We start from the raw sequence: 7,284 nt of genomic DNA, 5'->3' as shown, positions 1-7,284 counted from the left end.
GACTCGAATATAGAATTTAAAATATATAGTTAAATGATTTTCCAAACCGAAGGAAGTTGACGGAACCTAATAAAATAAAATTTTATTAACGGAAACTAGAAAAAGGTTCGGGTTGTCACAAGATCAAAAAGAACAAAAGATCAAGGTGAAGAGAAGAAAGAAGATTGACGTGAAAGAAGTCAGGTGTTTAGGGTTCGGGTCGAATAATATTAAGGGGTCTCTTATACCATATTGTTGGTATATTTTCCCATAATCGTATTGTATTCATTATAGTGTTTATATACATATTACATGAGAAAAGGGCATATGGGCCTTTGAAAACTAACTAATACAAATATTATACACTAACACACACTCCTACTTATAATCTATTACCGACTAACATTTCATATTGACGACTTTATTCTATATAGATGTACATTGACGTATAGACAAGAGAGGTTTTACTTATCTATTTACTTCTTATTTTTTATGTTGGAGGTCATCATCAAAAGTAGTCCCCTACCATTGATACGACCGTTATTTCTTAGTTTCGTTTTACTTCTTATTTTCTATGTTCATTTCTGTTGTATATATAATCTTTAGTCATTGAAACATCGGTATGCTTTCCAGGCAAAGTAGGGATACTCTGTTCTTTCCCGTTGTATATATAGTCATCAGTCTTGGACACATCGGTGTGCTTTTCTGGCAAAGTGGGGACACTCTGTACATTGCCGTTGTATATATAGTCGCCAGTCTTGGACACATGGGTGTGTTTTCCAGGAAAAGTAGGGGTACTCTGTTCATTCCCGTTGTATATATAGTCGTCAGTCTTGGACACATCGGTGTGCTTTCCGGGAAAAGTAGGGATACTCTGTTCATTCCCATTGTATATATAGTCGTCAGTCTTGGACACATCGGTGTGCTTTTCCGGCAACCGTTTATTCCTGTTATATATATAATCGTCAGTCATGGACACATCAGTGTGCTTTCTTGGAAGAATTGGGGTACTTTGGTCATTCCCGTTATATATATAATCGTCAATCGTGGACACATCGTTGTGTTTTCCCTTCTTTCCAGGCTGAATAGGGATACTCTGTTCATTCCTGAAGAAATTTTCTGGATCGACAGCTGTCTTCACCTTCACCAATCTATCAAAATTCTTATTGAAATATTTCTCCCCGTAAACCTTACCGGAGGTAAACCCATCACCTTTATTCACACCAATATCTAAATCTCTGTAATTCACGAACGCGCTTCTTGGATTCTTCGCTACATAGTTAGTCATGAAATCATACATAACCCTAGACTGATTCATGTTGTTTTCGGTTACTTTCGGATTACCGTCAATCCAACTCAATGAATATTGCACCTTGAACAGGTTTCCGGCACGGTGAGGAAATGGAGTTGCGTTTGCCGGAATTTCATTCATTTTCCCGCCGTACGGGTTGAAAACCAGACCAATTTTACCAAGTTCACCCAACTTGTTGAATATGGACGTTAATCCTGTCGTTGGTATAGGGGTTTGTACGTAATCAGACTTTCGTTTCAAAAACTTAACAACATCAGTGTGCCGATCGATGAGGATATCTAACTTTGTCTTGTTGTAATCGAAGTTTGACCAAAAAAGAGTGGATTGAATCCAACTTACTTCGAAGCAATCTTGTTTCTTTAATCCTAGTTCCGGGAAGCTTTTACCCATTAAACCCAGCAACCTGGTGGAATCACCCAAGAAAAGGGCCATAAATGTAGCCTGGGCAGTGTTCTTGTTTTTCTCCTTCGCCGGCTGTAGTAAAACTCTAATAAACAAATCTGGGTCGATTGTAGACATAACCGACTGCCATTTAAAAACGATGTCTACCGCTTTTTCTTCCGTCGTTTTCGTTACCTTGAAAACAGTAGTAACCTTCGGTACCGGAACTAGTTTCACGGTGAAGGACAATATGACACCAAAACTGGAGCCGCCGCCGCCGCGTATGGCCCAAAAAAGATCCTCACCCATTGCTTTCCGATCCAAAATCCGACCTTTAACATCGACGATCTTGGCATCAATCACATGATCAACAGTCAACCCGTATTTTCGAATCATGGTGCCATAACCACCGCCGCTTATATGTCCACCAACACCGACTGTCGGACATGCTCCGGCCGGGAACCCATGCACCTTACTCTTTTCCCAAATCCGATAATACAAATCACCTAATTGAGCTCCGGCTTGGACCACCGCAGTTTCGTTGGCGACATTAACATCAACTGCACGGAGATTAAACATGTCGATTATCATGAACTGTGTTTTTTCAGACGAGGTGTAGGAGACTCCTTCATAATCATGTCCTCCGCTGCGAATCCTAATCTGGATATTGAGTTTCTTGGCGCAGATGACGGCAGCTTGCACGTGAGTTTCTTTATTTGGAGTGATGATGATGGCAGGCTTGGGTGTGGAGGTGGCATTGTAACGGAAGTTTTTGATGTGGTCCATTAGAACTTTGGTATAGGCGGAGGAGTTAGCGGCGGAGCTGTAAACGACTGAAGAGAATGTTTTGTCAGGTTGAGGGGATGATGTTGGAAGGCATTCGAGAAAGGATTTGTAGAGGGAATTAGGATCCGAAGGCCCTTTTGGTGGGGAGGTCCCTTTTGGTGGTAGGGAGGTCCCTTTTGATAGGGATGACCCTTTTGGTAGGGGAACAACTTTTGGTAGGAAGGGCCCTTTTGGTAGGGAAACTCCTGGTAGGGAAAAGCAAGGACAACAACAAATGAAGAACAATAGGGAAAAAAGCAAAATCGATGACATGATTTCTTCTTGTTTTAGAAAAAGGTGATGACTAATATTTATAGTAGTGAAAAATACGTAAAGAAACTCTATTTCATATGAACATTTCTTTTTAAAAAATAAATTGTTTACGTCATTTTCTCTAAAAATAATATCTTTGTAGGATTTATTTTTTATTAGTTATAAAAGAGTACCAGTTTTGTGGCATGATTTAAAAATTCAAATTTAAAAATTATATTCTAATAACGTTATTTCAAATCCTTGATATTTGATATATTGACACACAATTGGAATTTTGTTGACATCCTTTCATGTTTCTATGATTTACAACGTTTTGAAAGGTATTGTATACTTCAATTATATGTTTATAGATAATCCCTCATGTCTTTAAACACAAATTTCTGTATTGATTTTAACATTTGGTTTTTTAAATACAGAAACATGAAATTTCGTACATACTAATATATATGTAATATTGTCATAGGCACATTATACACAATTTAAAATTTATAATAACTATTTTTTTAATATGTATTTCCATCCATACATAAGACAACTTTGTTTTGGGTTGTTTAGGTACATTTTTTTTGCAACAAAAAATAAATAAATAAATAAATAATTCAAAGTAATTTCTGGCCATCCGTTGGTGTTTGGCGATAGAAAGCATATCACAATTTGCTTGTGATTGGTAAACCTGATTAAATATTGGATGAACCTCGTTATACTGATCGGCCGGTATTTGGCAGTGTTTGGCAAGTATTGACACTGGTTCTATTTAATTTGCGTTCATTTCGACTTTATCTTTTTTTTTTTTGGGTGGTCAACACATTTTGTCCATTTTCAGTGCATAGTTGTTATAGTTGGTTTTATGTTTAACGGGATTATATAACTACTAGAAAACTTAAGAAATTCCAGTCGAAAATATATAGAAAACCGGTAGAAAACTGGTAATTCTGGCAATATCCGACAAAAACAATTTCATCGGTAATATGTCCTTGGAAACTTCATCCGACAAATTTCAACAAAAGTTAAAGATTCTCTTCCTATAGAAATAATCAATCGGAAGTTCCGACAAATTTCCTACGTGCAGAAGATATTTTCTTAAATTTTTGACCAAAAATATTTTCGACTTGTTTTTGTCCATCGACTCGTTTCTCTCAATAAATCTTTAACGACCTTGAGATGAAATTCAGCACCTTTAGCCATTTGATAAGATTTCTCAACAATACTCCACGACTCATTGCGTTGTAAACCACAACATATTCAACCATTATTGTTGAGGTAGTCGTCAGTCTTTGGCTAAAGCTCTTGTAAGTAATTGGCCAACTTGATAGCTTAAAAATCTATCCCATGGTCGAATTATTAAAGTCTTTGCAGTTTGGCAAATTCGTAATCAAAATAATCATAACCTCTAAAACTCGTAATACGTCACGGTCAAGCTGGAGGATTCCCATTGCCAGAAGTATAACCTAAAAAAACATTTATACATAACTGTAAGCATAAAACTTAGTGTGTTCCCTAAAATACCATATATCAACATTACACATAAAATGCATACAAACAATGCTCATAGTCTACACCTCAAAGGGCCTACAGGTACAAGGCCATCATCCCAAATACCTGATGACATCGTCCTAATTTGCGGCTCTTGGTGATGACATAAACTGACTCATAACACTTACCGGAAAAGCGATGTTTGATCGAGTAATCGTAAGATAATTTAACTTCCCAACAATTCTTCTATATTTTTTTGGATTTTCAATTGGTTCTCATCATCTGCTTTCAATTCACATTAGGTATCATAGGAGAATTGCACGGTCTTGCATCAGTCAATCTTGATTCATTTAGTACGTCTAAACAATATTTTGTTGGGTTATGAGCATTCTAACACTCCTAAGTGTACATGCAACCCTAAATACCTTGGATCTATGTTTTCTCTATTATACATACAATTATGAACATCCAAGGTATTATCCTAATCTAGCATACAAAATAATAAATATAACAAGATAGAATACATACCTCTTTGATGTAGAATGTCTTCATGAAGCTTGAGTGCCTAGTGCCCCAAGTGTGACACCTCAAATGGTTCACACAACACCAAATACACTTGGAATAACTTGAGAGAAACTTGAACACTCCTTGAAATCGTCTAGCCCTCACACTCACACATTAGTGCACGATTTCTTGAGCCATGGGATTCTTTTATATGGTGGCTATTAGGGTTACACCATGTAACTCATAACTTTACCCATTCCTTATGCTCCATGGATTTTAACCTCGATGGAGTATCCATGGGTCACCCCATGGACTTAGTCCAACATAAGGAATCTTGGATCACAAGCCCACATATATAAGAATGAATGATTTACACAATCAACGCATATATTTAATTAGTCTCCTTTTGATCACTTAATTAATTCCAAATTAATTCTTGATCAATACTAATTAAATAACCTTATTAATATATATTAGAACTTATAATATATTAACCAACCTTAAGTGTTATTTCTCTCATTATAGTCTATCCAAATGCATGATGCCATGCAACCCAAATGGACCATGCCGGGTCGGGTCAAGTCTTACCAATTATAGTTATGGACTTAGACATTAATCCAACAGTCTCCCACTTGGATAAGTCTAAAACTATTATTACGTATGACTTCAGGAACCGATCAACAATCGTAGCTCTCAAAAGCTTCTGTCGAACTCTGACCTTGTCGATGAACTCTGACCTTTGTCAATGACTTGTCCATTAGATAAGGGATCATATATTCCTCCATTCTAGATATCATATGGACTGAGATATGGATTATCAATCATTCTCTCTGTCCATTTGTTGTTTCCCGATTTCCGATTCATGATGACTGACTGATTGAACAAATCAAATCAGTCCTGGCTTGGCCAAGCACTCACATGTATCATCTTTAAATCATCGAGGGGCCCACAGATATCGCTTTTATCCCGAAGGTAAAAGGAATGGATAAACTTCGACTCATATGGCTTGTTCTACTACTTGTTGAATCATACACAAAGGCACATTTTATAACATCGAGTTACCAATGCGTTTTCGTGCAATCAATGTATAACCAACTCATAGTAACAACTCATATCTCTAGGTTTGAAGAATATAAGATATTATCGTCTCATGATCACTCGTGATAAAATCCATGAAGTGATTCAAATAAGCGCGGGTTGAATCCAATACTCAGAACTTATGAGCATTCATGAGTGTTGTAGCACCACTTTGTCCACCAACTTGGACCTCTACAAACCAACCCATGACAGTCTTGATTCATATCTACTTCCAACATATGACCGACTGTGGATGGTTTGAATAACTTAATCATTCAGGAAGAGCGACTTAGTTATTCTGGAAGTCAAAACATGCAAAGTGAAACACAAGAATAAATGAATCAAATATGGTATCAAACCCTATGAATATAAACAAACACTTTTATTTATCACCATACTGATTACTCATTATTCATTGTTTCGGTTTTATCAACTTTATACTTGAATTTAAAACAATAGTTGTCCCATGCTCCAAGCATGTACACTATGTTTTCTAAACACTAGTCATGCCATACACCAAGTGTGCATACTATGTTTGTCTATGATCTTTACTTTGTAAAATAGATCAATTGAACATCACTCCAATGATCCTCTTTTCACAGTCCCAAATCCTTACTGCAAATGCAAGAATTCCAAATTCATGCCATTTACTGAAATCTGTTAGATTCTAAACTTATATGCATTGATCCTCTTAATGATTATGCACAAAGTCAGAAAGACTTGACAACAATCATTACAGAGCATTCCAAAGGAGATCAGCTCCTTGGAAACATCCTTCTTTCATTAAGTTTCCTAATCTTACACAGATTGAATAATTTCTAACTTTGAAACATTTCCATATTCCATTTTGACTATCACTTCTGAACAAGAGTTGCCTCCTTACAGATTATGTCAATATGGTCCTTCCAGAATTAACATTATACTTCCAACTGTCCTTGAGCAACCAATCTTTGGTAAACCTTAGATTGTCCTCGACAATTGCTTAATCATTTTAGTCATATCCAATTCTAGACCTTTTTCCTTCATAATGCCCCATGCATTTGGAAAATTTTAGAAAGAATGAATATAGCACATGTAATCGATCCTATATCCGAAGCATATGGGACACGATTCATGATGTCCTACATAAAGACTAAACCAGTCTTTTGCTATAATATTTCCATTTCAATTTGCCAAGTTCTCAAAATTCAGATTATGAAAAGGGATGCCGTAATCATAATCGAATTTTAGAACGCAAATAATGGACTCATATATAGAATTTCCTTATGTTGAGCCATTCCAACATGAAATTCATATATATATCCTTGATTAAATACGATTAAAATCTCAATCTAAGCCTTTTAGAATTGAAATGAAGTATAATTTCCTCTCCCTTAATTATAGCAAAACAACTTTTTCAACCCCTGCAACCTCACGAATTGAAACTTTTGTTTTCTATAATTAACATTGCTAACTTGCAA

General features: G+C 36.1%; 1 pseudogene; it reads right to left on the bottom strand.

Annotated features, from left to right (window-relative positions):
* Window positions 1-204: 204 nt before the first annotated feature.
* On the bottom strand, window positions 205-2,774 carry LOC145134830 (berberine bridge enzyme-like 21 pseudogene; annotated as a pseudogene).
* Between the last annotated feature and the right edge of the window lie 4,510 nt (window positions 2,775-7,284).

This window comes from Lactuca virosa, chromosome 8, assembly GCF_052849685.1.
Source record: "Lactuca virosa cultivar CGN04683 chromosome 8, Lactuca_virosa_CGN04683_v6, whole genome shotgun sequence".
In the NCBI taxonomy this organism is placed as follows: domain Eukaryota; kingdom Viridiplantae; phylum Streptophyta; class Magnoliopsida; order Asterales; family Asteraceae; genus Lactuca; species Lactuca virosa.
The sequence above is the reverse complement of the archived record's forward strand: the minus strand, read 5'-3'. Positions and strand labels throughout refer to the sequence as shown.